This window comes from Pollicipes pollicipes, unplaced genomic scaffold, assembly GCF_011947565.3.
Source record: "Pollicipes pollicipes isolate AB1234 unplaced genomic scaffold, Ppol_2.1 Scaffold_3692;HRSCAF=4332_pilon_pilon_pilon, whole genome shotgun sequence".
NCBI classification, from domain to species: domain Eukaryota; kingdom Metazoa; phylum Arthropoda; class Thecostraca; order Pollicipedomorpha; family Pollicipedidae; genus Pollicipes; species Pollicipes pollicipes.
This window is the reverse complement of record NW_023596354.1, coordinates 1,111-10,260: the sequence shown is the minus strand read 5'-3', so window position 1 is coordinate 10,260 and position 9,150 is coordinate 1,111. Positions and strand designations below refer to the sequence as shown.

General features: G+C 47.4%; 2 long non-coding RNA genes across 2 annotated transcripts; both read left to right on the top strand.

Annotated features, from left to right (window-relative positions):
• Positions 1–685: 685 nt before the first annotated feature.
• LOC119092929 (uncharacterized) lies at positions 686–2,754 on the top strand. Its single transcript, XR_005093572.1, has 2 exons — positions 686–812; positions 2,191–2,754. It is a non-coding gene; the product is annotated as an uncharacterized LOC119092929 (long non-coding RNA).
• Positions 2,755–6,569: 3,815 nt separating this feature from the next.
• Positions 6,570–8,656, top strand: LOC119092928 (uncharacterized). The gene is made up of 2 exons (XR_005093571.1): positions 6,570–6,638; positions 8,149–8,656. It is a non-coding gene; the product is annotated as an uncharacterized LOC119092928 (long non-coding RNA).
• Positions 8,657–9,150: the final 494 nt, after the last annotated feature.

The window sequence follows — 9,150 nt, the reverse complement described above, 5'->3', positions numbered from 1 at the left end:
GATATATCGGGCTCATACAGGCCAAGCATTACTTCTTTTGTAGTCCTTGAGATGGACCCAAGTTGGACCCTCGTTCTTTCCGGACTCTCTCCGTTCCACCCTGCTAGATCCTGGCCCATGCTGTCAGCATCTTTCCAGGCTGGTCTCTGGGCTTCTGCTGTTTTAGGGACCGGGCTGTCAAGAACGGGCTATTAGGACAACTCTTGGCAAATGCGCACAGTTTCGTCATGAATCATGGATATTTTCCCATCAAGAAGGTGGGAGACTCGAGCATATTTTGGACGTTTGCCAGCAATTGAGAGACTGGCAACGATAAACGTAGGTCATCGCGCTTTGGGCATACATGGCGATGTCTTGATGTGAGTCACATTAGTTTCATCAACCAAAATATAAAACGTACGTTGTTTAAACACACGTTCGGCCGTCGTTTTTTCAAGCACTAACAAAAACGCACACCGCGACGGGTCCTTGTCACGTGCCTCGCAACACCTTCCAATGGTCACACCACGGCTGCCGTCGTTTAAAAGGTCGTGACCTTTCGCCGTTTTTTCTGTTTTTGCTTGTCCACGTACCGCCGTCACAGCTGACCGCCGCCTGGTGCATACACCGCATACACCCGGCATGACCTGCCAGCCACCAGTGGATGACAGGCAAATGTCGCCGTGACGACAGCCATCCGTGTCAGCATTGCCGCCTACTCGCACATATAAAAGGACATGGACAACTGTAAAGTCAACAAGAGAAGCCCACAGCTATGAAGCTCATCACCGCAGCACTGGTCCTGGCGTTGGTGCTGGTGAGCAGCCCCGTAGGTGAGTGGACATGGAGGGAGAGCACAGCTCTTGTTGAGTTCGGTGTTTTGCCATCAGGTTGAAACTGCGTTGAGGGAGCATGCGGGGATGCTGCACGTGAGAATGAAAGGAAAGGTAGGATAACATATCACAGGGTGCGACGAATGTTGGTACAAAATCGTGGTAATACCACCGAGTTTTCCTGACTTCGGCTTCTTCAATGAAAGTCGTGGGCCCTCATCGGAAAAAAACACGATTTATCGAGTGGCTCGAGTTCCTTTTTTCGTAACCCAGTTGGAGGGACCCCGGATCTAACCAGTGGGGGAGAGCATACCACGTGGACTCGAGATCATGTAACTGCTCAATTAGGTGGTTCGTTGAGAGCGGTGACTGGGCGATCGGTGCTGGCATAGCGCGGCCGGTTTGGGAAGTTATGCGGCTGAAGTTAAGATATCTGGACAAAACATTTTCTTCGGTTAGAGCTTCTCTATAGGGCTGACCGAGTTAAGGTCCTTGCACCAGCTATGCGTAGTGAATACTCTGGTCCCAAAGTAATAATTGCAATACATTTCACCAGCTTTTCAGCAACACCAAAAACGACCAAACATTTGCATCGAGTGGAACGTTTGCCTCGGCTTGGGTACCGAATGGGTAGGAATTGCTAGCATTCATTCTTCATCAACAACAAACATGACAGCAAATGAGTCTCAGCCCGAAAATTTAAGCTGGTTGGAAGATGATTAGTGTCACCCACTGCAGATACGTGTTGTCACCATATTTCAGATGTCTTAGCTGATTGGGTAGAGAGCACATTGATGGGTCGTGCATTTATAAGATTTCAGTGCAGTGAGACCACCATTCAGAGCCAATGGTGATAATGGTTACAAATGCAGACGTTTAGGAATCACGAAAATTCAGGCTGGACTCCTGCTGGGGCCACTTTAAGGCGATATGCGAACTGCAAAAACTTCGTTGGTTAGAGCACCGCCTCTTTATTCACCCACCACACGCTGAGTGGGTTCATATGGCCTTAGGCGCTAATTGTTTTTCTGGATTGGGATACTGGAGCCGTGGCTCAGGTAAAAGTACTGCTTAGAGTAGGCGGTGGGCCCCGAAACCCATCTAAAAAATAATCACACTTCCAAAGAACCATTGTTGGTAATTTACTTTCCAAACAGCATATGTGTGATCTGGGCAGCCAGGCTGCAACTACATCGCGGATTTTTATTTGCATGCGTTCTTGACGCCAGAAGCCCTAAGTCTGCTCCTATAGCAACAGATAGTTTTCTCCGATTCTAGCCTACCAAACAGGGGACACATTTGATCACCACTTGCATTACCCGCTGCAGTTTCCAGCACCAGAGGGTGGGATTTCAACCTGTCTTCTCTTTTTTTCCAGAGGCTGGGAGGCCGGGAAGCTGCCCGAAGCTGCTGATCATCATCCGTCCTTTAAGCAAAGTGATACCGCAGTGCTACCATGACTACCAATGTCGCCGTCCCCTGAAGTGCTGCGGTGGCATATGCCGCTTGCCCTGCCTGCCCGCTTGCAGATACGGTACGACGTGCACCATCATCAACTACAAGCTCTTCAAATATGTTCCCGCCAAGTGGATTCTCCGATGCATCTAAAGACGCCGCTTGAGGACGAACGTCGGCCAGCGGTCGTGCCGCCCCCTGCTCACCGTCGGCAGCAACGTGCTGACATTCGCAAGCTTGTCGTACGATTGGAACAGGGTCTGATGTGTTGCCGTCGGTTCGGGCATTTTGATGTAACGGCACTGATCAAATGATTTCCTTTTGGACTTAAAATCTGGGTAAAAGTGAACAATTGTTCCACCCGTTCGTGTGCTTGGTTTTTGTGCAGGCGCAAGAAATTGGACGTAAATATATGAAACTGGAGACATTTCTGCGTCGAAGCTGGCACCCACTTTCTACTCTGACAAAAATATAACCGGATTCCAAGCTTAAGAGATATAATTACCCACAACTGTACAGCCAATGTCTAGACAAAGGAGAAAAGGTAACGCGAGATGCGGTAAAAGATAAAGGAAGACCATCAAAACAAATTGTTACCGAACGCCACACCAGCAAGACCACATTGCCATGCCACGGAGGAACACAACATTCATCGTTGCAGTGACTTTGAGAGGAGTTAGGCATAATCTTCCATGACAATTTTTCGTCTGTAGATAGCATGATTTGCGTCAGTGTCATGAATGTCGCGGTACGCTCCAAACAGCAATGTTCGCCAAACGTTCGAATTGTTTGGTTGCACCCTCAATACATAATGGGTTATATAGGCCAATAATTCAGGCACCTTTTAGATGGAGGAGCCATAAAGTGGATAACTGTATTCGTGTAGTCGTAACCTGGAAACCGTGCCACATTCTATTGATAGCTATTTAACTTTGATTGCATTGATCACCGCATTGTCCTAGGTACAGTGTTGCTCCCAGACTCTCAAGAGACATTTTGAGGTAGCAGGAGACTAGTCTAAGTTGACCCTCAGTTGTGACTTAGGTCTGATTCCCGGTTATTCGCGTTCTATGAACATAACCATTGGTCTGTAGTCGCATACACCTTACACACATGGCGCCGCTCCCTGTTTGGGTGTGCTACTGTCTACACATGGCGGTGTGCCCTGTCTGGATGTGCTACTCTCTACACATGGCAGCTCTCCCTGTCTGAGAGTGCTACTTTTACAGCCTACAGTCATCATAGGTCAAGCTGAGCAAGGCTGACTCCTACCTTCCACTATCCATACTACACAACAGCTATATAACTTTTCTGCTGCTTTCCTTTCACCGGACAGGCCCACCTTCCTGTGTTACTGCTCCTTATATGGCGCGTTGGGTGCCCGTCAAAACAAAAGCCCAGACGCCTTAATTCTGCGTGCTAAACATGATATTGACGACACTGATTAATGGGCCCCGCAGAGCCTAGCATGCCAAACGGTGTTTTGTCTGCTGCCCATGGAAGGCTACGAACCCAACATGAATTTATTTGCATTCAAAAATGGTTTACTCTGTGGTTTCATGAAAAAACAAAATACCAACAAGCTACTTATGGTGCGGTGTCGCTGGTTCAAAATACAGCTTCACATGTGGAGCTAGATATACAACGCACAAAACAGATAACAAAAACCTTGCTAAAACAGAAATGACTCTGATGTGCTGGAAATGGTTTATTGCATACACTTTAAACAAACATCACATGTTTGTAAAGAAGCTTTTACAATGGCAGGGTACCGCGTGACATGCAATTACACGACTCCCAGCTGCCCTGTAAACAGGCTGACGCTGTCCGGACTGTCATCACCCAAATGACCCTTTTTGGTGAGCCGTACAGAAATGCTTGTCCTGGAAGGCGCACCCTCCACGACGCGTATGGCCACGTCACGAATGTGGTCAGCATGACTTCAGAACTCTACCAATGCTGGAAGTTGGAAACGACGGTTGGTGTGTTTTCACAGTGATGCAGTTTTTTGCGAACATTTCGCCTGTTGCAATGCACGGGCTCGTAGAAAGGCAGTGTTTGTTGACTGCCACATCACTATTTGTGCCCAAAGATATCACCTACGCTGTAGGAGGTGGCCATGCATAGTTAACACGCGTCCCAATGGCTGGTCGCATACCCTTTACTCGGGTGAAGGGAGGTTAATTTGACTCCCTAAGATCTTAACCAATATGATAGCTAGAAAACAAAGTCTACATGGTAGTATGCTTTGATGAGCGCTCACTTTTGTTCAAATTTGATGTTCCTAAGTCACGACCGTGAAGTCAAATAAGGTCAAAGGCAATACGCTCTAGGATGGTGTTCTATGTGCCTTGAGACCTCCTCATGCACCCACCGTGAAGATGGATACCTGGTCTTTACGAAAAATCCTTGCTGTCAGTGATCTTGTTTGACCTTCATAAGATCAAGGTTGCGACATATCTATGAGATTGCTTCTATTCTGCTATTCAAATAAACACCATGGATTACGCTAAACGCAATGCTCCTAAAAAAAAATGTTGATGTGGGTCATTTTCGGTAAGTGACTTACACTGACCTTTACAAAGACCATGAAACATGATTGTCGTGGTCCATGTCATCAGCAAAAAAACAAGCTACTGATTCCCTACAAATCAATCCTCAACCTAGGGAATCGTTAGCGATTTCGTAGAAATGCCCTTCGCTGCGTGCCATGGCTTTGCCATGACTTTGACCTCCCATAGGCCACACACCCTGTGAGTTGAGTATCTCTAGCCCTCTAAGTTCCTGAGATCTCAGGGGAGGGTGTCAAATTGACCCCCGCTCGAGCGAGGGGTGTCCAGCTGGCCACCCGGGCTGGCGTTAATATGCCACAAGAGTCTAAGGTCCTGAACTGACTATGGTAGGGGAGCTTTGGGAGCATATAATAGGACGGAAAAATCATATAGGACTCGCGAAGATGGCAAGAAAGTATCACAAGGTCGCGCGTACTTATGCAAAGTAAACCGATTCATCTACATGTTGGTAGTCCGTAGACAGTATTCGCTTCAGTGCAGACAAGCGGTTGGCAGTTCGCTTTCAGCGCAGACCAGAAGCTGGCAGTCAGCAATTAGTGAAGCGGCTTGCTTTTTACAGCATTATTTGTACAACACAAGAAGCACCTGCAACAGCTCACACGGAAACTATATATGCTTGATAGTTGGGAAGTATGCGCACATTTCGTCCAAGTGCAGAAATAAGAAATACAATTATAAGATTGCACATTGCTTTAAAAAATTGTTTAAAACGCAAAACCGAAACATCACTCTTACCCGGTACAGCTACGGTTGTATATCTTTGAACGGTATACGTTGCTTAACTAAATTGGATTTCCATTCCAGCTAGTTTTGCGTAATAGGTGCCCAAGTGCTTACCAGGTCCTAATTGTCTTACGAGAATTGCAGAGTAGGTCGTGGCTCTTTCTGAATTATTTGATCGACCTAGATCCTGGACTGCATTAGACAAAGGCTCTTGATAAAGCCGTTAAATAGATTAGTTTACATCCTGGCTTATACTGGATACATCGGGCTCATGCAAGCCAAACATTACTTCTTTTTGTACTCCTCGAGATGGATCCAAGTTGGAACCTCGTTCTTTCCAGACCCTCCCCGTTCCACCCTGCTAGATCCTGGCCCATGATGTCAGCATCTTTCCAGGCTGGTCTCTGCGCTTCTGCTGTTTCAGGGACCGGGCTGTCAAGAACGTGTGTCTAGGAAAACTCTTGACAAATACGCACAGTTTCTTCATTAATTATCGATGTTGTCCCATCAAGAAGGTGGGAGCCTCAAGCATATTTTGAACGTTTGCCAGCAATTGAGAGACTGGCAACGATAAACGTAGGTAATCGCGCTTTGGGCATACCTGACGATGTCTTGATGTGAGTCCCATTAGTCTCATCAACCAAAATATGAAACGCACGTTGTTTAAACACACGTTCAGCCGTCGTTTTTTCAAGCGCTAACAAAAAAGCACACCGTGACGGGTCCTTGCCACGTGCCTCACAACACCTTCCAAAGGTTGCGCCATGGCTGCCGTTGTTTAAAAGGTCGTGACCTTTCGCCGTTGTTTTTGTTTTTGCTTGTCCACGTACCGCCGTCACAGCTGACCCGCCGCCTGGTGCATACACCGCAGTACACCCAGGCATGACCTGCCAGCCACCAGTGGATGACAGGCAAATGTCGCCGTGACGACAGCCATCCGTGTCAGCAATGCCGCCTACTCGCACATATAAAAGGACATGGACAACTGTGAAGTCAACAGAGAGAAGCCCACAGCTATGAAGCTCATCACCTGCAGCACTGGTCCTGGCGTTGGTGCTGGTGAGCAGCCCCGTAGGTGAGTGGAGATGGAGGGAGAGCAAAGCTCTTGTTGAGTTCGGTGTTTTGCCATCAGGTTAGAGCTGCGTTGAGGGAGCATGCAGGGATTCTGGACGTGAAAATGAAAGGAAAGGTAGGATAACATATCACAGGGTGCGACGAATGTTGGTACAAAATCGTGGTAATACACCGAGTTTTCATGACTTCGGCTTCTTCAATGCAACTCGTGGGTCCTCATTGGAAAAAAGCACGATTTATCGAGCGGCTCGAGTCCCTTTTTCTTAACTCAGTTGGAGGAGCCCCGGATCTAACCAGTGGGGAAGAGAATATCACGTGGACTCGGGTTCAAGTAACTGCTCAATTATTTGGTTCGTTGAGAGCGGTGACTGGGCGATCGGTGCTGGCATAGCGTGGCCGGGTTAGGTTATGCGGCTGAAGTTAAGATATCTGAACAAAATATGTTCTTCGGTTAGAGCTTCTCTATTGGGCTGGCCAAGTTAAGGCCCTTGCAACAGCTATGCGTAGTGAATACTCTGGTCCTAAAGCAATAATTGCAATACATTTCACCAGCTTTTCAGCAACGCAAAAAATGACCAACATTTACAGCGAGGGGAACGTTTGCCTCGGTTTGGATACTGAATGGGTAGGAATTGCTAGCATTCATTCTTCATCAACAACAAACATGACAGCAAATGAGTCTCAGCCCGAAATTTTAAGCTGGTTGGTAGATGACTTGTGTCACCCACTGCAGATACGTGTTGTCATAATATTTCAGATGTCCAAGCTGATTGGGTAGGAGCACATTGATGGCTCGTATATTTCTGAGAGTTCAGTGCAGTGAGACCGTCATTAAAAGCCATTGGTGATAATGGTAACAAATGCAGACTTTTAAGGATCATGAAAAATCAGGCTAGACTCCTCCTGAGGTCACTTTAAAACGATATGCCAACTGCAAAAACTTCAGTGGTTAGGGCACCTGATTTTTTATTCACCCACCCAATGCAGAATGGGTTCATATAGCCTTAGGCGCTAGTTGTTTGCCTGTGGTTGGGATGGCCGGCAGGCCGTGGCGCGAGATGGGCTTAAGGTTAAGTGACGTCAGAGGAGGGACGGAACGAGCCGAGCACATGTGGAACGCCAAACTTTCGCCGGGAAACTGTGCTGTTGACCCACTATTTCATGATGGGATAGTGGAGCCGTGGCTCAGGAAAAAGTACTGCTTAGAGTAGGTGGTGGGCCCAGAAACCCATCTAAATGAAGTCATCACCCTTCTAAAGAAGCATTGTTGGTAATTTACCTTCCCAACAGCACATGTCTGATCTAGGCAGTCAGGCTGCAACTACATCGCGGATTTGTATTCGCATACCTTCTTGATGACGCCAGAAGCCCTAAGTCTGTTTCTATAGCAACAGATAGTTTTCTCCGATTCTAGCCTACCAAACAGGGGACAAATTTGACAGCCATTTGTAATACCCACCGCAGTTCCTGCACCAGTGGGTGGGATACCAACCTGCCTTCTCTTTTTCCAGAGGCTATTAGGCTGAAGCCGGGGAGCTGCCCGAAGCTGCTGATCATCATTCGTCCTCTGAGTGGAATACCGCGGTGCTACCACGACTACCAATGTCGCCATCACCTGAAGTGCTGCAAGGGCGTGTGCCGCGTGCCCTGCCTGCCCGCTTGCCGTTTCCCCCGGACGTGCACCATCATCAACTACAAGCTCTTCCCACATGTTCCATCCAGGTGGATTCTCAAATGCCTCTAAAGACGCCGCCTGAGGACGAGCCGTCGGCCAGCGGCTGTGCCGTCCCCGTCTCGGGGTCGGCAGAAACGCGCTAACATTCGCAAGTTTGTCGTACTGTGGGAAAAGGGCCTCATGTGTTGCCGTCGGCGGGGATATCTTGGTGTAACGGCACTGATCAAATGATTCCCATTTGGACTCGAAATCTGGGTAAAGGTGAACAATTGTTTCACCCGTTCGTGTGCTTGGTTTTTGTGCAGACGCAAGAAATTGGACGTAAATATATGAAACTGGAGACATCTCTGCGTCGAAGCTGGCACACACTTTCTACTCTGACAAAAATATAAACGGATTCCAAGCTTTAAAAATATAATTACCCACAAATGTACAGCTAATGTCTAGACGAATGAGAAAAGGTAACGCGAGATGCTGTAGAAAACAAAGGAAGAATGTAAAAACAAATAGTTACCGAACGCTACACCAGCAAGACCACATTGTCATGACACGGAGGAACACAAATATTCATCGTTGCAGTAGCTTCAAGAGGAGTTAGGCGTACTTTTCGGTGAAAATTATTCGTCTGTAGATAGCACGATCTGCGTCATTATCATGATCGTCGCGGTACGCTCCAAACAGAAATGTTCGCCTAACGTTCGCATTGTTCGGTTGCACTCTCAATACATAAAGGGTTAGTTATGCCAACAATTCAGGCACCTTTTAGATGGAGGAGCCATAAAGTGGATAACTGTAGCATTTCCTGGATACTATGCCACATTTTTTTATAGCTATTTGA